The sequence below is a fragment of the Pseudorca crassidens genome, chromosome 11 (genome assembly GCF_039906515.1).
Source record: "Pseudorca crassidens isolate mPseCra1 chromosome 11, mPseCra1.hap1, whole genome shotgun sequence".
Classification (NCBI taxonomy): domain Eukaryota; kingdom Metazoa; phylum Chordata; class Mammalia; order Artiodactyla; family Delphinidae; genus Pseudorca; species Pseudorca crassidens.
In genome coordinates this window covers 76,067,601-76,090,851 of record NC_090306.1, presented here as the reverse complement: position 1 = coordinate 76,090,851, position 23,251 = coordinate 76,067,601, and positions in this window count along the sequence as shown.

Here is a 23,251-nt window from a genome sequence, read left to right as displayed (position 1 = left end):
TTAATTGTTTAGGAAGTTGGTACAGCCTAAAATGTGGCTCAATCCAGAACTTCACTCCAAATGTGTCACCCTAAATCAGTTCTGTCCACTTAGGGCAAAATATAGTAAGGACCATACTCTGAAGACGTCTAATTTAACAGAGTTGTCCAACAGAACTTCCTACAGTGAAGGAAATGTTCTGTATTGGAGCTGTCCAATATGATAGATACTAGCCACATGTGGCTATTGAGCCCTTGAAGTGTGGCTAGTGCAACTAAGGAACTGTTTTTTTAATTTTAATTCATTTCATCTTATTAATTAATTAACAACTTGAATTTTTTTTTTTTTTACAACTTGAATTTTAATTAAAAGCAGATGGCCACATGTGGCTGGCAGATACCTCTCTAGACTAGCACAGCTGCTATCATATCCAAGATGGTCAGTGATCAGGATGTCAGCCCTGAAGTACAGATGCACTGGGTATTGCTGGGGCAGTGAGTACAGAGGATGTGTTCATAGGATCTCTCCAAAAGTAGGAGTAGATTAGGACAAAAGCTGAGGTCGTGATCATCTTAGAACTAGAAAGTCTAACTCTTCATTCTAAAATTCAAAGCTAACTATTGAATATGCTTACATTATCCATTAGTTTACATAAATCTGGAGGATGAGTAGAGAAAAGGAAATGAGTTAGGAGGTAAGAAAATAAAATGGGGGACACCAAAGACAAAAGTTCAACTTCTAATCAGGAAGAAGTTTGGGTCCATCTGCTCCCCTCAGTCTCTGTGTACAAGTGGAACGTGAGATGGAGGAAGAAGGAAGTATTTTGATTTCACTTCCTCTTTTTGCCTTCTCCATTTATTCTTCCATTTCACTTCCAATTTTAACCCTTCAACTAACTGCTTCCCTCCTCTATCTTCTTCCATAGTAGTGACAGCACAGAAAGAAACTAAGCATTCTGGAAAACTCCTATTGTCTTTCCTAAGTGAAGTAGAGGAAACAGGACAGGACAGGTGGAGAAACTAACTGTGATGCAATTGAACCAGAGGCCTCAGCTGATCCTTGGGGGGCAGGGGTGGAGCTTGAATGGCCCCTTCAAAGGGTCCTGAATTGTCCTGTATTGAGGCAGAGAGATGGTCCTTTGCGTTTCCCCTAGGCCCAACACCAGTCACTTATGGCATGCAGGCTGTCCCTGGAGAGAGGTATAGGCATGGGCAAGGCAGCTTCCCTTTGGCAGAGGACAATGCCCAGAGAAGGAGGGAATGAATTCCTGGAGAGGAAACCGACTCTTTGTCTCAACAACCAACACTCCCAGCTGTCGACAGGCAGAACGAGCCCATAAAAGTGGGGCAGGTGGGAGAGGCGTCTGGGCAGTGTGCCACAGTCACCAAGGTTCTGTCCCTGTCTTTGCCACAAGCAAGTGACCCCGAACCATCCATTCAGCTTTCCTAAGCTTTCGTTTCCTTATCTGGATGCAAGGGAAGTAGGAGAACTAAACTCTAACTGATATACTTTGCACTCTGACTTTTTATTTTAAGAACTATTCTAATTTTCTGTTTTATTTACAAAGTTGCTGCGGTTTTTTGTTTTTGTTTTTTTTAATAAAGTTGCTGTTTTTAAAATATTCTCAAGGCAGGGCAAAGATGGTAGTTTTCTCCAATTTTCATAAAAACTGACGGTTCTATCAATGCACTGCTTTATTTAAAATAACCTCAAAGTCAATACTTAGTTTTCATAAACTGAGGATTTCTGACCCTCTTTTATCAACAGCATCTTCACAAGGTATCTGACTTTTATTATGCCACTAAACTCTGTCACTGTGCTGTGGAATCCATTGCTTTATTTTGTGACCATGAGTTACATCTCTTCACCTTTAAACACACACACACACACACACACACAGACCAGCTTTCACTAATGGATCTAAAAAGACTTCAAAATACAATCTTAATGTCACTGTGATTGGGTGGGACTGCTTTTAAACCACCCCTGGGGAAACAGTTTATATCTCATTCTTAAATGTCTCCAAGGAACTCTTTCAGAATGTGATATATCCTTTATTCAGTGATCAGCAGCCTTCATAGTTAGGAGGTTCTTTCTGATATCTACCCTAAATCTCTCCTACTGCAATTTCAAACCACTCCCTTTTCCCTCCTTAATGAATTAGGAAAGGACCTGGTAATCACTGTCACCTGCCTCTTACAATTTTCATATGTTTAACTTTATTAGGATTTATTAATACCTAAACATTCTCTCCTATGTGTCATTTTATCCCACTTAGCTATTGTCTGCTTTTTAACTCTGGAGAAATATTATTTCATCTTTTTAGTACATTTTCTAGCTTCTCTATGTATTCCATAAAGCATGGAGGCCAAACTTAATGAATCTTTAGAACACCATGACTGATGAAGTCTTTTTTATTTTAGAGGTTTGGCATATTACAACCTAACATGGGTTAGCTTTCAAATTGCCTTAAACTATCCCTACATTAAAAATGTATATCAGATTGTTTAACCTCAAGGAAGAAGCAATTTTCCCACAAGACCTATTTATAAAGTAGGGTAGTATCTTCCCTTATAGGGGAAGCTAATGTAAACTATTAATGACACGTATGGGGTGCAAAATGTTCTTAATGCTAACTCCCTCCAAATAATCTTTAAAATAACAAGACTCATTTTGTCTATTAGAGTTTGGTTTTGAAAGACAAATATTTAAATTATTGGCTCAGTAATCAATACTTGGGAAGTTACTGTTTTCTCTGAATGCAGCCTTTATAACCTCATTGGCTTATGTGAATTTCTTGACATGTAATGCCTTCCTGCTATTTACAAAATTAGAAGAAACAAAATGAAAAGAGCTGCTTGACAGATTTTTCTGTTAGCATGTAGAATTAAAAAGAATTACACAAAGGTAAAACAGAACTCAAATTTTGTGTTAAGTAACGTATGGAGAAAGTACAAAAAATTAAAATTCACTTTCTACCTGATGTCAAATATAAAGACAATTTAAAACATTTACAGTAGTTTCTATATTCTATTTAAGAGTAAATTTTATACTTATACATGGGAAGTAAGTATATCACATATACTTGTATTTTAGGACATCGCCTCCTTTAGTGAACCTCAGCTTGATACACTTATCATCTCCTTCTGAAAGTTGGCTACCCACAAATGCATGTCAATTGCAGAGTCACATGACACTGTAATTTGGGTCTCCTCTGGTCTGTAGGTACAGTGACCATCACCTCTGCCTCTTGGATTCATATTGCCCTTGACCTTCTCCCAATTCTGACTATGAGTTCTGGGCTGACCCCTCTGATGCTGCTGTCCACAGGCTGGAAAGAGCAGCTGAGTGCTTCCACAAAATCCCTTTGCACAAAAAACCTTCTATTCAGTCATACATTCAAATGTGAAGAATGCTTTATACTGTGGTGGTAGGTACTTTCTGTGCATTAATTTATTTAATTCCACAATAAACTTCTGATATAAGTACTATTGTTACTATTCTACATTTTAGAAAATTAAATTCAGAGAAATTAAATATCTTACACAAGCCACACACCAGTAAGGGGCAGAGTCAGGATTTGAATAGGGATTTCTGACTCCAATGCACAAATGTTTCCCATTATCCACTATATATCCCCCAGTGCCATGTGTAGGCAGGATAGCATAGGGATGCAGAGTAGGGATGGTGGAGTAAACTGTTACAGTTGTTTCAAAACCACTTCTCAGTTTATGACCTACTTGGCATCTCTACTCTCCAGGTCCATGATGTGTAAAACAGATATAAAAATAGTGTATAACTCATAAAGTTGGTATAAGCATTCAATGCAAATGTGTGTAAAGTGCTTAGACTAGTGCTTGCCATGTAGTAAGTGCCATTAAATTAGCTATTATTATTATTATTGTTATTTTATTTTTATCATGCAATAAGAAGATCCTACTGAAAAGCAAATGATATAAAGGGTGGAAGAGTAGTACTGACACATTAATTCAATAGCCCATGTAGAGTCTGAAAACTGGTAACTAGTCACCTAGTAGACCTGCAGGGAAATGGAGACACTGAGCAGGTGTATTTGACTACTGGACAAGGTAGATCTCCATCAAGGTAGTGCTACAGTGGACAATCACTGGGGAGCAAGGGGACACGAGAAGCCCACATTTAAAATGAAATATGGGGGGAGAATAATTATAAAACTACTTGAAGTTATATATGAGACCTCTATTAATAAATCTAGGCCTTAAGTTTTCACTATTTCCTAATTTGGGTCAAGGTCTTGTGTCTAATAAAGTCCATAATATGTTTGACAGCATTCCAGATATCCTTTATTCTTCTTGATTTAACTTTCAACTTCTTTATTTAACATTCTACTTCTTTGTCAGCGCCTCATAGGTGAGTATTCTGCCTAAGTTGCCAACTTCAAGGCAGCTGTCAACTCTGTATTGTGCCTGGTACCAAGATCTTAAAACTCTCTAATCAGCCTGTCACACTTTTAAAACTAAAGCATTGGTGGCATGATCAAAGGCTGGGACTCCATTGAGAACTTCACCTAGGATTTTAATCTGACTCTCTGTACATGCTAGTTGCAAACATATAAAAAACTTATGAGTCTATAGGGAGTCCTTATGTAAAAAATTATATCATGCAGAGGAAAGGGTCATGGAAGTGACTAAATCATCAGAGGAAAGATGAATGCATTTATACTTTCACTTCTCCAATTGTTGGACAGTCAAAGGAATTTAGATTCCCATTACCAGTTCAAATAAGGACCTATGCTATTAGAATAGTAGGAACTTGAATGTCTACTTCATAATGCAAGACTAATGGAAGTACACCATGTTATTATGAATGCTTCAGTGAATTTTTAATAGTGTCTAATATTCATTCCTTTGTGTCCCTCCAGTAAAATAAACCCAAATACTAAGAATGAGTATGCTATAATTGCATGTGTTTTTGTTAGTGTATCAAAAATACCAACTAATATTACTTTAATCTAAATTCTATGAGTTTATTGTGGTTACCATTGTTCTAAAACTTCGGCAGATACAAGGCAGAAAAAACAAAGATATTTTAAGTGAGTATAGGTATTTACAAAGCATTTTCAATGAAAACATTTTATTTGTCATACATAATAATCCTGTGTGCTAGTTTGAATAGAGCCAATATTATCATCCTTGTTTTAGGGTATAAAAATCAGAATGAACCAACCAAACAAAAAATTAAATAAATAAATAATTTGCCCAGAGTCTTTGGCTAGTAAGTTGCAGAGCTGAGACCCAAACCTTGGTCTTCTATCTCAAAAAACCCCACATATTTTCCTCTTTTAAATGGCCTACAGACTCACTGCTGTGGCAAAGTTTCATAGAAATGTTGCCTTAAAACCGCTTGAAACGAGGCAGACAGTAAATAAGACATAGTTGTCCAAATGAAAAGACAATGGACATTCATCAAGTTAGAGAGTAAGAAAATCCTTATGGCCATGTTTGGTGGGAAAGGAAAAGCTTCCTAGAAGAGTTAGAACTTTATATGTTCCAATGTTGGACCTTCATGTATGTTTTCCTAAAATGTGTAGAGGCAGATGAGGAAAAGCCTGATTGTACCTTTGATCAACAGGTAAAATACTAGAATTAGGTAACTGCATGGGAGCAGTGAGATACTGACCAGTCCAACATGCCATGGGGGTGGGAGGTTCACACTGGAGAGTAGCAGGTAATGGTAATAGGCAAAGCAGACTAAAAGGTAGAGAGCTTTATGTCAGGCAAAAAATTTGGCCTGGATTCAGCAAACCACACGGAGCTGCAGTAAAGGAAAAGATAACCCAGCAGCATGGTGTGAGATGAATTAGAAGGGCCATCAAAATAATGTAGGCCTGGTAAAGCCTTATATCAGGAATAGCACTGAGTCATTAAGAAAGAAACCAAAGACGGTTTTGTGGTGGCCAATATGTGTTAAATGCAAAGAGCAAAGGACAGAGGCAATCCCAAGAATTAGAGTTAGCTGCATGATGATGATGCCAGTGAATAAATAGGAAAGCTAGTTTGTGGTTTGAGTATATTTGAAGGTAGCAGGGAGTGCAGTGGATAATGTTTGTAAAATGGCTTCCACTTGACTGAAAACAGTCTATGTCCTAATTCAAGGTAGTTTCTTTAAATTGGAGACAAAGGAATGACTGAGGTGATCAGTTTGAATCTTTTACAAAACATCTTACTCCCCACTATATCCTTAAGATACAACCCTGGGGCATATTTTGAAAGTTTTAAAATTTCCAAATGGCAATGGTTTGGAGGTTATTGGAAAAAGACCAAGAATCCAGTTGCCGTGGATGGAACTCTATTTCTAAAGATCCTTTACAAAGGAAAGAAGGAAAGAAACTCAGATATCAGGGACCTAATATGCACAGGCATTATGTGTGGGGAGCGTCTGCATTTATCTTCCTTGCACAGCTCTGGGAAGCCCCTGTTATAATCACCATCAATAGAGATGTTAATGGTAGTGTGGAAATGGAGCCTCAAAGAGGCTGGGTAAGGTCATAGTGTGATGGCAGAGTGTGGATTCACTGCTGGGTCTTCTGCTTTAAATTTGGTGTGCAGCAAAAGGGTATGGTTCTTCTCTAAATACATCATGGAAAAAAAAAGGATCTGCTATAGAGTGTCCTGATAAAAGAGAAAAGGAGAGGAAAAGGTACAAGATAGGATAGGAAAGGACACCACTATCTTTAAAGAGTAAAAACATAATAGAAAATAGGAATAACATTAAGACAAAATAATACAATATAAGCTGGATAAATATATGCTAAAAAGATATAAAGGAAAGATACAGCCAAGAGTGCATAACATTGTTTTTTTTAATATATCATGTGTTAACACAGAGTCCAAAACGTCTCTCATATTCTGTGATAACATTAGGAGTACTCTCTGAGATTAAAAAAAGAAAAGATTGTGATAAGATATTTTAAATCTGAAAATTTAATATTTTCCATATTATTTAGAAATTAGGTGTGATGTTTTTCCATCCAAGAGTGTCAGGTGCTGTGTTTTCCCTTTCTACCTCAGTAGACATGCTGTTCTTCAGCATCTGTCTCAGTACAGAACGATCATCAACTCACAGCTTAGTCATGAAGTTCAGGAAGTGAAACCCAGGGAATTGTCCATATAAATGAACATGTTTAACCTGTGCAGTATAACAGAAAACAAAATGTTTCTTTCTAATGGATGAATCATAACATAACAGGGACCTTCCCACAAAAGAGCTTGACTCTTTTTAAACATGCAATTTTAAAACCATTTAATAAGCACAAAAGATTTCCATTAATGTTGGATTTAGAAGTAACTCATAGTCAAGTCCTTCACTGGAATTTGACTCTGCATTTCAGTGGTCCTCAACCTTGGCCATGCATCAGAATCACCTGTAAAGCTTTATAAAAACACGTGCTGAGTCAGGACCTCTGAAGGTGCAGCCTGGGCTTCTTTGTCTGAAAGAAATCTCCACAAATGACTCAAATGCGCCAGCAAGATTGAGATTTTTGATATAAGCAATACATAAATAGTTCTTCAGTCACCTTTCTCTGAGAGGAATTAGTTAGGATATTGCCATGCAAACTTAAAAACAAATGTGTTCCCTGATAAGGAGACTTTGACCACTTCTCAAAAGAGTTACCTCAATTCCACGGAACAGCTGTAGTTCCACAATCTGTACCCCTGCAGGCTATCCCACTTTCAGCAGCTGCGATAAATTCCAAGCATACTTCCAATGCAAACCAACCCAACCTTTGAATCTAAATCCCCCCAAGTCTCTCCTAAAGTTTAACTGTAACTGTTCACTTTGGTTCAACTTTCCATTTGCCTGTATTAGTCAGCTAGAATGGTTTAAAGATTTATAGATAGAAAAGCTCACGTATGACCCATATTTTATTGTAATCAAATGTTAACTGGGTTGCTCATGCTACCAAGTATTTGCCTACTATGGACATTTGAAAATAATTATTGTCAATGAATCTTTGCTTTCTTTTTTTTCTGTGAAAAGTGATACTTGAACTTAATAAATATTTATTGGGCCTCTACTATAGATGGACACTGTGATATGCACTGGGGATACAATAATGCCCTTAATTTGATCATATTTTAATTGGAAAGCATTCACTTGACAAATATTTATTGAATGGAAGCAAAGATGCATAAGGTGTAATCTTTGCATTCTGGGATATCACAGCATACGTGAAGAGGCAGATTTATAAAAAAAACTTCCTCTTCAATTTGGTAAGTGTCATGACAAAAGTATTAGAGGTACCATGTGATCACAAAGGAAAAGCAGTCTACAATGGGGAATGTCAGTACAAGCTTTTCAGAGAAAGTGGCATCTAAAGTGGAAGAATGAATGGAATTTTCCAGACAGAGAAAAAGAGAAAGAGTATTCCAAACAGAAATAGTGTGTCCAAGTCTCAGAAATAAGAAAAGCATGGCGCTCTCATAGAAGAATGAGAACTTCATGCAATATTTACCACAGACTCACCAACTCTTTCTCTGTTGCCATCATTGTCATCATTCTTGATAAATTCACCAGACCTGTAGATAACCATCCAATTGCCTGGCCTCTAGACTCTTTACTTCCAGTCATCATACAGAAAGGTGAAATGATGGAGAATTTGCTTTCTCTGCCACAGTGTCTTTGAGCTAGGACATCAGTCTTCTCCTGCCTTTGGACTTGAACTGGAACTATACCACAGTGTCTCCTGGGTCTCCAGCTTACTGACTGCAGGTCTTGGGAACCTCTTAGCCTCCATAACAATGTAAGCCAATTTCTTATAATATGCATGTATACATGTGTGTGTTCATGCATGAGTGTGTGTGTTGTGTGTGTTGTGTGTCTTATGAGTTCTGTTTTTCTATAGGACCCAGACTAATACAGTAAAAATCAATAAACAAAATGGATAAATGAATGATGGTATGTGTAGCTAAAATATGTCAGGGGAATAAGGGTATGAAGCTAAGAGACATCAATAATAATAACAACACAAATGTGTTATGCCTTATTTATATGCAAGATACTCTGTCAAACACTTTATTTATTTATTCATTCATTCATTCATTCATTCATTCATTTAGTTTTGGCTGTGTTGGGTCTTCGTTGCTGCGCACGGGCTTTCTCTACCTGCGGCAAGTGGGAGCTACTCTTCCTTGCAGTGCGTGGGCTTCTCATCGCGGTAACTTCTCTTGTTGCAGAGCATGGACTCTAGGTGCGCGGGCTTCAGTAGTTGCAGCATGCAGGCTCAGTAGTTGTGGCTCATGGGCTCAGTAGTTGTGGCGCACAGGCTTAGTTGCTCTGCGGCATGTGGGATCCCCCTGGAGCAGGGATCCGACCCATGTCCCCTACACTGGCAGGTGGATTCTTAACCACTGCGCCAGCAGGGAAGTCCCTGTCAAATGCTTTAAATGGTCCATGTTGTTTAATCTTCATAACACTATCAGATGTGTACTTTTATCATCTCCATTTTATAGAGAAAGTCACTGAAGCTCAGAGAGATGAGGTAAATTTCTAAGGTCATATCATTAAAAATGTTTTGTTTTAATTAATTTCCAAAATAGAAATACTTTTCTTCATTATTTCGGTTCTTTCAATCAACTAGTCAAGCAACAAGGATATACTGAGCCTGCTATTATAAGCTGTAGGTGATTTTTTCTCAGGAAATGAAGCCACTGACGGTGAGCACAGGCATCTTCCTGTCTTCAAGAAACATCAGGTCAAAAATACTCCAAACTCATGATGCCTCTGGACAACCTTCCATTTTTCAGTTCTGTAACTAGCTATTTGCAATAGAAAAAAGTAATTATAAGAGCAAAATAACTACTAATTACAAGCAGCTGTAAATAAGAAAAACTGAGTTCAACGAAGCATTCTAAACCATGTGTTCCATTTCAGAAATGTGCTATTCAGGTCATTAGTAACGTGGGAATTATTTTTTACTCTAAAGACTAAAAAGTCTGTCCCTGGTAGACTTAATTAAAAAAATAAAAACTAAAAAGAAAAAAGGAAAAAAGAAACACCTTTTTCCCCCCTCACACAGCCATCTAGATCAGGAATTGGCAAACTTTCCCTGTAAAAGGCCACATAGTAAATATTTTAGGGTTTGTGGGCCGTATAGTCTCTGTCACAACCGTTCAACTCTGCGGTTGCAACGTGAAAAGAGCCATAAACAGTAAGTAAATGAATGGATGTACTGTGTTCCAATCAAACTGTATTTCAAAAAATAGTTAGATGGATTTGGCCTGAGGGTAGTAGTTTGCCCAATCTCTGGTCTAGAACCTTGGGTACCATACTCCCAGATTAGAAAACATAAGCAGTCTACTCACTCTGATGAAAATTACTTATTGATGAGGTCTAACCCAGTGAATACAAGTACATGTCCTGAAGAGTAGGTTGAGAATGGGTAGAAACTAGCAGTAGTTACAAGATTGTGTCTCTACTTGAGTCTGTCCTAAATAAACAACTAATAAAGGACCTGTGTCCTTAAAGAATCAGAGCCATTACCACTTTAAGATACGACTCTACCATGTTACTCAATATCATCTTTCATCAGCAGGTTCTTAAACATTATTGGTTCCTTCACATAAATTCCATTTTACTACAGATATTTACCTATCGTAGACAAAGCAGATTTGTTATTTTCCCTGTGATTTGGTAACTTGTAAACTTGTGAACTGAGGCATAGAAATGAATTAGGTAAAACCACCTGCAAGTTAATTTTTAGGTTATTTCTAAATGGTACCACAGATTTCAAAGGTAAAGACCTAGACATCAGAAAATCTGCATTGGCAGGTTTTGACCTTTTCTTGGTTTTGAATTTTAAAAGATTACAAGAGAATGTTTTTTAAAGTTATAATCAAAACATCTGAGTCACAAGCCCGTTAATATTTAGATCATAATAAAATATTAAATCTTTCCATTTAAAACAACCCGTTTTTCACCATCAAAAAAAGTCATGTGGGCTTCCCTGGTGGCGCAGTGGTTCAGAGTCCGCCTGCCGATGCAGGATGCAGGGTACACGGGTTCGTGCCCAGGTCCGGGAAGATCGCACATGCCGCGGAAAGGCTGGGCCCGTGAGCCGTGGCCGCTGAGCCTGCGCGTCCGGAGCCTGTGCTCCGCAACTGGAGAGGCCACAACAGTGAGAGGCCCGCGTACCGCAAAAAAAAGAAAGAAAAAGTCATGTAACTAAAACTCATTGTTTTAGTTCCCCTTAAAATTGCATTTACATTAGTAAACAACACATTTTTTTTACTTTACACATTTTTTTATAGATTTATAAAATCTATAGTATTTTGTTAACACGTTAGGTTGAAAATGAGATCTTGTTAACACATTATACTGGAATTTTATTGTTATAGGGATTGAAAGAACCTTCAAAAGCTATCTGGTTTAGGCCTTAACTTTCAGTATAGAGTCATTAAACTTTAATTTCCAAAGTGAATTCCACAGAATGCAAGTGCCACCATTTCTTTAAACACACATTTTGTGTTGTTTTGTTTTGTTCAATAAGAAGGATAATTTCTAAATTCAACAAAGTTTAGGAAACTCTTGCTTAATCTTAAACAGGATTCAAAGCTGATCTTCAGGCAATCTTTCTTCTGAAATATAATTTACTGTATTTGTCCGAATTTCTAGCCTCAGAAGTTTTATGTAAGGCTTGGATTAACATCTGGAAGAAAATAGCATTCCTTGTTTGGCAGGGGTAGGGCCAAGGATGTCCTGGGGGCAGAACAAAAGTATCCTTCAGCTCTTTCTTTCCAACCTACTGAAAGAGACTGACAAGCAGGTTCGTGCACTGCCCGCACAGCAGGCCTTCTCCAGTCCATGTGCCTGAGCTTCATCCATCCCTAGCTCTGGTTCAGAGTTGAATTCTAAATCATATCAGTCAACAAAATTATGTTTACCAGTTTAAAACTATGCCATATGCTATAGTATTGTTATTATTATTTTGAGTTGTAAATTAGGAGAGAATTGCTAGAGCCTGTGGAATTTTTTAAGTAAAGTACATTGAGGCAAAAAAAAAAGTTTTTAATCTTTATTTTAAATTACAGAGTAGATCGTGACAATTATCTTTGAACAACCCAAGGGCTGTTTGTGGAACAGGTGAGCACATTAGAGAAAATTCATTTGTTTTTCTTGTCATAGTAACTTAATGTTTTGAGAGTTAAATATATATTTTTCTCAAATGTTGTTTCACTCTTTTTCATACTTCATAAGCATGACTTCTGAACATAACAACACTTGTCAGTTGATTATCAGCAAGTGCTTACATGAAACCACAGTAAAAATGTGGTTGGAAACTACCAAGAAAAAAATGAAAGAAAAAAGAAAGTTTATTATTTTTCAGCTTTATAGGAGAAAGGGTGTGGTTAACAAAATAGTTTATTTTAAAATAACAAAAGTACTGTTGAGACAACTAAGTCCATCAGTGGTTGTTTGAGAATATATTGTAATATATTTTTTAAATCTTCTAAAATCAGGTATTTTATTATAAGAAGAGTTGAACATCATATGCCATAATTTAAAATTGCCTTATAATTTCTAAAGCCCTCTTTTTATGTAGAAGGGCAGGAGGGACAGATCAACTAGAAGAAAAATGTAGAGACTGGTCAATTGGAAGAGGTAAATTGAAAAAATAGAAAAATCAGAAAGAAATTTTAAGAGTTTAAAAAGAAAAAGTCATCTAGAGAGAGAAGAAAAGAATAAAAAATAAGGAAGAAAAAGAAGGTGAAGAGGACAGAACACAATAGTAAAGGGGTTAAAAATAGATTTATATCTAATATAATATGCCTTAATCCTTTTTCCTTCCCCCCCAAAAAAACTATTTTGAAGGAAAAGATGGCTAAATTATATAAAACACAAACTGTAACCACCCAAGAATTATAGAACTGAAACTTTTCTGTCACCAAGTAGCCCTTTTGCTTCACAATAATATGCCCTGCCTGGCATTTCTGAAACAGAGATCACCCTATCTGCTATCTGATCTGCTCTCCCATGGCTCACTTCCTGCTCCTTCCCTCAGTGCATGGCCCAGGTCCACAGAGGAATATACTAACACAGTGGTCTCAGTACTGGAAGTAAAGCTTTAGGAGAAGAGTGCTGGTCTATAGGTAGCATAGAAAGATCATGGGAATTTTGTAACTACCAGTGTAGTAAGTGATTTAGGCAAGTATCATCAATGGATGCTAAAACCTTTGTCTCAAAGCATTAGTCCACAGCTGACTTATTAATTAAAAAGGGGAAAGTTTATCTTTACAAAGGAGAAATCTGGCAGTCACCATCTTAATCGAGTAACCAAACTAAACACCACCAACAGGGGAGCAACCTGACATTCACCTCTGTACTATTCCTGCCCAAAGCATTTTTACCTAAAGCGAACTGCAAGGAAACAATCAAACAAATACAGAACTTAGGACACTCTGCATGACAAGTGACCTGACTTTTCACAAAAGGTAATAGCATGAAAGACAAAAACTGGGGAAACTGTTCTGTGAAAAAATATAAAAGATAGACTACTCAAATGTTATGCATGATCCTAGATTGGTTCCTAGATAGAAAAAAAAAAAATAGAGCTATGAAAAATGGGGGACAGTTATAGAAATGTAAATACAGATGATATATTAGGTGATGTCGTTGAATCATTATTATTAGATCATGATTAGTAGTTTTTTTAGGTGTGAAAAGATTTATTATGTAGGAGAATGTCCTTATTCTTAAGAGATACAGGCTAAATATACTTGGATGTGACAGGTTGTCTGCAACTTACTTTCAAATAGGTCACCAAAAACAGTGTGTGTGTAAAGACGTAAATGTGGCAAAATATCAATTGGTGAACAGGTGTTTGTTATACTATTATAAAATGTTCACAGGTTTAAAGCATTCTAAAGAAAAAGTTGGGCAGCAGGTGGTATTGGGAAATTGTTGACCTTGAAGTCAGAGGACCTAGAACCTCAAACTGGTGTTTCTATCTCGGGCAAGCCACTCTAGCCCTCTGAGCATGAAAAGGATTTCCTCACTGATCCTCCCATAAGATTGCTCTAAAGATGTATCATGTATGTGAAGGGGTGTTTGTAAACTATAAATCACTCAAGGGTTGTTAACCTGGAGTCCAAAGATAGAAGACAGGGTGCCATGAATTTGGTTGGGGGAAAAGTTACACCTTTGCATTCAGTAGCCTCTAAGTGAAATTTACCATTTCCTCCAATTATACACCTAGGCATGAGTTACATGTCATGTGTCAAGTACATAGTAAGAGCTCCATAAATGTTAGCTCTCTTATCACTACAGTTAACCGTTTCAAACTGCACGAATGAGGTTCATGAAAAGCGTGAGTCAGTCATGGAGTTCTTACAATCCTGCATCCTCTTTTTTCTTCCACATCTAAAAGGACTCTCCTACTCTGAGCTAATACCATGTGACAGATGCTATATCACTGACTCATGCTTTCCATGGCCCTCACTCGTGCAACTTTTAAAAAATGAATTGCACTGATAACAGAGCTAACTCAATGCATTCAAAACTAACTCCTGGTCTCCCCCTCAAACTCCCCCCTCCCCTCCAAAAACAAAAAACAAACAAAAAAAAACTGCTCACTTAGAGCATCTCCCATATTGGCATGCCATCTATCCAGGTACTCAGGTCAAAAATATTGGAGTCATCCTTGACTCTTCTCCACTCACTTCTACTTTTTCGGAGAATTCTGTTGGCTCTAACTTTAAAATAAATTTTAAAATCTAACCACTTCCTTCCACCTCCAGTGCTACTCCTCTGGTTCAAACCACCAGCATCTCTCACCCAGAGATGAATTCAACACTCTGCTGATGGGTCTCATACTTCTTCTCATGCCTCCTATGTTATCTATGTAGAGTTCTCCTTTACACTGTGTCATATCATGGCATTCCTCTCCTGACAAACTTGCAGTGGTTCCCATTTCTCTCTGAGTAAAAAACCAAACTCCTTCAAGTGATCTCAAGAATCTGTATGATCTGACCTCCCCTTATGTCCATGACCACAACTCCTACTACTCTTCCCCTACTCCTGCCCACTCACTTTGACCCAGCCACACTGGCCCCCTTGTGGTCCCTTCAACATGCCAGGCATGCTCCCACCTTCAAACTGTTGCACTGGCTGTTCCCAAGATATTCATGTGGTTAATTCCATCATCTCCCTGTCTCTGCTCAAGTCACCTCCTTAGAAAAGCCTAGGCTGACAATCCAGTGTAAAATAGCAACCCACCTCAGGATGCCTAATCTCTCCTTACTCTGTTCTTTTTGTGCCTATAGTACTTATCACCTTCCAACATAGGAGTAATTTAACTATACATGGTCTGTCTCTCCCTGCTAGATTATAAGCTCCATAGAGGCAAAGATCTTTTTTTGTTCACTCATATATTTTTCAAAGTCATGTGGTCATTACACAAATAACAGATGTTGGTGAAGATGTGGAGGAAAGGGAAACTTGGGGCTTCCCTGGGGGTGCAGTGGTTAAGAATCCACCTGCCAATGCAGGGGACACGGGTTGGACCCCTGGTCCAGGAAGATCCCACATGCCACGGAGCAACTAAGCCCGCATGCCACAACTACTGAGCCCACGTGCCACAGCTACTGAAGTGCGTGTTCCTATAGCCTGTGCTCTGCAGCAAGAGGAGACACCAAAATGAGAAGCCCGTGCGCCACAACGAAGAGTAGCCCCTGCTCGCCACAACTAGAGAAAGCCTGTACACAGCAACGAAGACCCAACACAGCCGAAAATAAATAAATAAAATAAATAAATATTTTTAGAAATTAATAAAAGGGCTTCCCTGGTGGCGCAGTGGTTGAGAATCTGCTTGCCAGTGCAGGGGACACGGGTTTGAGCCCTGGTCTGAGAAGATCCCACATGCCATGGAGCAGCTGGGCCCGTGAGCCACAGCTACTGAGCCTGCGCGTCTGGAGCCTGTGCTCCGCAACAAGAGAGGCCATGACAGTGAGAGGTCCGCGCACCGCGATGAGGAGTGGCCCCCACTCGCTGCAACTAGAGAAAGCCCTCGCACAGAAACAAAGACCCAACACACCCAAAAATAAATTACAAAAAAAAAAAAAAAATTAAAAAAAAAAAAAGAAAAGGGGAACTTCGTACACGGTTGGTGAGAACATAAATTGGTGCAGCCACTATGGAAAACAGAATGGAGGTTCCTCAAAAAACTGAAAATAGAACTACCATATGACCCAGAAATTCCACTCCTGGGTATATATCCGAAAAAAACAAAAACACTAATTCAAAAAGGTACATGCACCCCAGTGTTCATAACAGCATTATTTATAATTGCCAAGACATGGAAGCAACCTAAGTGTCCATCAACAGATGAATGGATAAAGAAGATGTGGTGTATATATGCAATAGAATATTACTCTGCCAATAAAAATGAAATTTTGTCATTTGCAGCAACATGGATGGGCTTGAAGGGTATTATGCTAAGTGAATTAAGTGAGACAGAGAAAGACAAATACTGTATGATATCACTTATATGTGGAACCTAAAAAGTAAAACAAAGTAGTGCATATAACAAAAAAGAAACAGACTCACTGACATAGAGAACAAACTAGAGGTTACCAATGAGGAAAGCAAAGGGGGGAGGGACAAGGTAGAAGTAGGGGATTAAGAGGTACAAACCACTATGTATAAAATAAATAAGCCACAAGGATATATTGTACAACATACGGAATATAGCCAATATTTTATAATAACTATAAATGGAATATAACCTTTAAAAATTGTGATCACTATGTTGTACACCTGAAACTTAAATAATATTGTACATCATTTATACCTCAATAAGAAAATTATGTGTTCATTTATTTATTTTTTGTTGGGTTGTTTGTTCAGTTTCTTACTGTGGTAAATTCCACATAATATTTACCACCTTAACCATTTTTTAATGTACAGTTCCATTATATTAAGTACCTTCATATCGTTGTGCAGCCATTGCCACTGCCACCATCTCCAGAACTCTTTTCATCTTGCAAAACTGAAGCTTTGTACCCATTAAACAATAACTCCCCATTTCTGTTTGCTCATGCTTTATAAGCACCTGCCACAGAGGTACTTAATAAATTTTTGTTGACTTAATGAATGAATGCCTGTCACAAAACTTCAGATGTCATCTCCATGGGGAATATTTGTAAATTTATAACTCAAATAGGTTCTATTTCAGATTCCCACAGTTGTGTCTAAATTATGCTCTTCTCTGTACACTAACTGTTTGGGCTATGCCTCTTGCATCTTTGTAGTCTCCGGTATCATTATCATATTATCTTAAACATAGCAAATTTTTATTAAAAGTCTAATAAGTGAATAAACGACTGAATACCAGAGTCATAAGTGTTGGGCCTCCCCCTACCTCAAAGTCCAACCGCACGCGTTTTAGCACCTCTTACACGGTCCCAAGTGTGCCAGCGTGTGTTAAACCTGAGATGTTCTCAATAAGAAGCAAATAGTCCACAAGTTAGAAAACACACAGCTCTATTTTTTAATATCATAAAAACCAAGGTTTACTGTGACGTATTGATGGCCTTACTTTAAGATGCCAGTGCTTTAAGGTCCAGCAGATGAGAAAAGATGGAAAGCAAGGAAGAATTAAGTCAGTGTATTTACATTGAGAATTGAGAATAATAAAAAAACAAAAAACAAAAATAACAGGCTTCCAGGAGTTCTAACTGCTCAAGAATCTACCAGACCTCTTGAGAGAAAAATTGAGATGGAAAGCCTAGGAAGCCATAATTGACGCTCTCTCACCCAAAAAGAAAAGGGAAGATGAACCACCCCACCTAAAGTAGGAAAGAGGTCAAGATGTTTAGAATTCATCCCATGATACCTGTGAGGAAGAGAACGTTTTAGGAAGACATAAGATTACATCACTCAGATTTACTCCCTCCCAGGCCCTAGGAAATGCTCCAGATTCTTTGGCGGAAGTGCCTGTAAATAAGAGTCAGGCTAACACTGGGATCGTAGAACAGAACTGTGAGCAGAGCAGTGGTGAGGAGGGATCCGCTACACACCTCTGAGAGAAAGGAAGGGGTGACAGCTGCAGTGAGCGGACAGGTGGATGGACCAGAGCCAGTAGCAGGTGGAGAATGAGAGTTGGCAACAGGATCGAATTCTTTTTTATTTTTTTATTTTTATTTGCGGTACGCGGGCCTCTCACTGTTGTGGCCTCTCCCTTTGCGGAGCACAGGCTCCGGACGCGCAGGCTCAGCGGCCATGGCTCACGGGCCCAGCCGCTCTGCGGCATGTGGGATCTTCCCGGACCGGGGCACGAACCCGTGTTCCCTGCATCGGCAGGCGGACTCTCAACCACCGCGCCACCAGGGAAGCCCAGGATCGAATTCTTAATGGCCACTGTGGAGAGGGCCTGAACAAGGAGATGTGGGGAGGCTGAGAGGTCCAGGGGCTTAAATAGGTGGAACCCTGGAAGCCCTTTTTTATCCCTCCTGCCCTACAGGGCTATTGTTCCAAGGAAAGCGGAAGCACAAGTAGATCAACTCAATTGAATTGTCTCTTCTTTGAATTGAAGTTTCAGCCATAAAATGGGTCATAGAAGGTCTGTGCGTCCTAACTTATAGATATTATGTATTCTGAAATTTCACACTGTTGATTTTTTTCATCAAACTGTGGGTTAAACCTCTCCATACGATTAGAGCTAAAAAGTTGAAACTGACTTCTGATGGCTGTTGAACAAAGTGATGCGGTCTCCTTCATGTCCCAGACCCTTGTTCCTCATCCAGTGCCTCTATTTTTAAAAGCTTCTTTGTGACTCCTAGATGAAAAGCTGTAGGATTTGGGGGGTAAAAGAGTAGGAGACTATGTGGTGATAGAAAAATGTATGGACTCTCATAATCTCCTTCAATTAGCCTCAGCCCAAGCTCACAAGCAGCACACGGAGACTTGGAACCTGCACACCATGAAAACACACATCAGAAAATTCATCCAGCGTCTCTTTCTTTCATCTACTTCAAATTGACACATCTTCTTACTTAGCATTTGGTGGTGCATCTTCTAATTGCTTACCAATATCTCTAAGACACTTTCTTCTAATGTTTCTCCCTTAGTTCTGAGAAGAGTAGCTTACACTTGGGGGAAAACACGAACTAGGCCCATGGTGTCCTTCCAGGGAAGGAAATCAGATACCAGAGTAACATGAAGCAGAGAGGTACCTTATCATGTGTTGCAGGATGAAAAAAAATTGAAATTTGGTTTTACTCAGTAATTGAATTCCACATCACACTCCTTCCAGGGCCTTTAATGCTGAAGAATTCATCTTAATTTCTAAAGGCTGAAAGAAAGTTTTGAAAGAGGAGATTAGGGATGTTATTAAGAATTGGGTGGGATGGCAAAAGAACAAAAGGTAAAGGGTCCAAACCAACAATTTGGTAAAAATGTTTTCAAGAAGTGTATCTGCTTAGCCATTTGTTGAAATCTGCATTACTTACCATGTAAATGATGTTATGAATGATGGTGGGGGACAGTCACGATTAGTTGCCTTTCCAAGAGCCATTCTTTCTTCTTTTTGTTTAGAGAATCCTGGTTTTATGGCCAGCTTTAGGGAATTAATCATAGTCTACACCAGAGGAAGTCAAACGTTTTTCATAAAAAGCCAGGTAATAAATATTTTAGGCTTTGCAGATCATATGATCTATGTCACAACCCATCAGCTTTACCATTATAGCACAAAACCTGCATAGACAATATGTGTATGAATGGGTGTGGCTGTGTTCCAATAAAACTTTATTCACAAAAACAAGCATCGAGCTGGGTTTGGCCCAGGACCATACTTTATCAACCCCTGGTCTAAGGCAATCATAGCAACTCCGATCCTTTTTGCCAGTTATTGATCTAGTCATAGGTAAGTCACATACTTCTGCTGAGTATGAAGTAAGAGGAAGTCAGTTAAGAGGTTTCTGATAAAGCATTTCTTTCATGATAAAAGAGAGGGGGTATAAGAATAAAGTCTTTTGAACCCTTCCCTCTCTTTTTCCTTTGAACACTTGTTTGAGGACATGATGCTTGAAGCTGTGGCAGCCATCTTGTCCTCATGAGATTCTAAGTTGGAAAACAAAAGCCAACAGCTGAGAGTGGTGGAATGGCAGAATGGAAAGAGCTAAGAACCTCACTGAATCACTGCACTGCCATTTATCTCCAGATTTTTTGTCAAGAAAACAATAAATACCCTGATGATTAAGTCACTGTGGTTTTCTGTTACTTGCAGCTGAAAACCTTCCGAATTCATATATACACAGAAGCTCAAAATGTGAATGAAATACTTTTAATGGTACCTTTAAATTCTTCTGAATATCTTGGGATATTTTCTGCCATAACATTGGAGCATGGGCTCATATAAAATGAAAATAAGTATTGATATTACCAAAAAAAGTACAATATTGCCACTGTAGGAGGTGTGGAGTTTACACCAGTGCTACCCAATACTGCTATGGGAGGAGCCACTGTGCCTATAAAAGAGTTTATTTATGAAGTCATTTTAGGTCAGGTTTTCTTAACAAGGGAAAAGAGACGTTGGAGTGGATATGAATAAAGGCAGCTAACAATGACTGTCATATCAATACAATTACTGAAATTATTATTGACCATCTTGAATTGTCAAATAAAACTGAAATTACATGGTTTCTGTTTAAGAATGCAGGGAAGTCGACAAACTGTTGTTAAAGTTTGTTGTGTAATTAAACCAAAGAGTTTTATGTTCTTCAGAAAGCTCAGCATAAATGGACCCATGTCCCCAGACCTTATATTCATTCAATAGATGTTTACTGAGAGGCTTATAGTATTTTTCTCCACGCTTTCTCTCTCTTTGTGACCTCTGAGTGTTTCCATATGCTATTTGCTCTGAATGGAATACTCTCCTTCCTTGTTCCACCTTCCCATTTCTCAATCTGGCTGACCCTAACTCATCTTTCAGGTCTCAGATTAAATGTAATTGCCTCAGGAAAACCTTTTTCTAACCCCATATAATTACATTATATTTTTTCATGGCTGTCATCCACCTATCATTATGTTTATTGTTCTCTACTGTAATTATTTCTTTTATTTTCCATCTTCCTCACTATATTATATGCTCCACAAGGTCTAAGATTATGTCTGTTTTGTACAACAGCATCTAGCAGACTGCCTGCCCCATGTTAATATATACTTGTTGACTAAATGAATTAGTGGAATGCCATGTACGCTGTGAAAAAAGAAAATTGAAGACAGACCTAACATAAATGATTAATACTATAAGGTGGCTAAGGCTACAAGGATGCTACAGGATATAGAACAGGTGAGTTTAACCCATGTCTTGAAAAATGTGTTCACTAGGTAGTGAAGATGGGTAAGAGCATTTCATGCAAAAGAGACAATAGTAGCAAAAGACTAATAAAATCCTGTATCAAGGTAATTGTAGTGGGAGAGGGTGATTGGGAATTCAGATATATTTTGAAAGTAGAATCAGCAAGATGTGTTGAGATTGGTTGTGAATGTTGAGGAAGCAGGTGTCCAAAATGACCTCCACATTTTTACCTGAGGCAACTACGGTGGTGATAACATCATTTATTAAGAAGAGATTAAAAGAGAAGTAAATGTTTGGGCAGCCAAGAAAGTTACGAGAAACAGAATTTTAGGGTTTGGGGAAACTTTGGGGTATAGATGATAAGCAATCAGAAGTTTGAAGTGGAAGACATATTTGAGGGTATCCATGGAGCATAGAAGATAGTTGAAAACAGGAGTCCAAATGAGAATAAGCTAAACTCATCTGCAAAAACATGGCATGATTATAAAGTAACAACTGCTTCTTCAAAACAAAACCAGCATCACTTAAACATCCCAAAGAATGATGCTTCTTTCAACCGAGTCACTGCAGGAGGCCCTGCATTCATGCTGTCTCTGCTGCTACTACTACTAAAAATATTTTCAACACTTTTTTTTGGAGGCATCCTTTAAAAAGTGAAAACGGTATTCTTTTGAATATCCTCAGTGATGGCAAATCTTCATTGTTTAGGATAAATTTGGTGGGGGGAGGAAAAAAACTTCAGGGCTAAGTCTGATGAATAAGAGGAATGAATGATTATATTATATAAGATCATTTTGGTTCAAAAAAGAGGAATAGCAATAGCAAGAAATGTTCTTATATGACTTATAACTGAATCTTAAAGCAATTTTAAGTCAGTAAATATTTCTGCAGTGTGTATGGGCTAGGCACTGTGCTCTACGTGCACAGCAGCGAAAAGGAAGCTGCTGATGTGTTTTGAGCCATAGCATTTGAATAAGCATCATTTGAATAAATATTCAGTTGCCCCAGTTGACTCCTTTGAAAGGCATATTACTTTTTTTTTTTTAACATCTTTATTGGGGTAAAATTGCTTTACAATGGTGTGTTAGTTTCTGCTTTATAACAAAGTGAATCAGTTACACATATACATATGTTCCCATATCTCTTCCCTCTTGCGTCTCCCTCCCTCTCACCCTCCCTATCCCACCCCTCCAGGCGGACACAAAGCACCGAGCTGATCTCCCTGTGCTATGCGGCTGCTTCCCACTAGCTTATCTACCTTACGTTTGGTAGTGTATATATGTCCATGGAAACGCATATTACTTAAAGAAGTATTATATCTTCCTAACTTCCTCATGGTTGGGCCTAATGCCTCTTTATTGTGCTTCCAAAGCTCTACGTGCATATCTCTTTGATAGCATATTCATATAATGTTGTTATTATCTCTACATGTCTGTTTATCTCACAAGACATTATCATTATCTTATTCTGCACTTAGCACAGTGCCTGACACAGAGCAGTGGTTAATAATTGATTGTTCATTGAATAGGTAGGTGGATTAATGAGTGAGTGAGTAAATGAATGTGTAATTGAATTTCTGCTCAAATGCCTCAAAGAAGTCTTTCCCCATCAGCTGACCTAAATATCCACTCACCTACCCCTGTCATTCTCTGTGTTTTTATTTGCTTTATTTTTTTCTCTACAGTATTTATGTATATCCAAAATTATGAATGTATTAAATACTGTCTATTTTTTATTGTCTGTCTCCCTCAGTGGAGTGTAGCCTTCATGAGAACAGTGGCCTTGCTTGGGTTATTCACAGATGCATCCCCCAGTGTCTACAAGAGCTGCTGGCAGAATAGTTTCTTTTTAAATAAATAAATGCATGTTTCAGTTATATCTTGCTATGTAATAACTTATCCCAAAATGTAGTGGCTTAAAACAACCACCATTTTATTA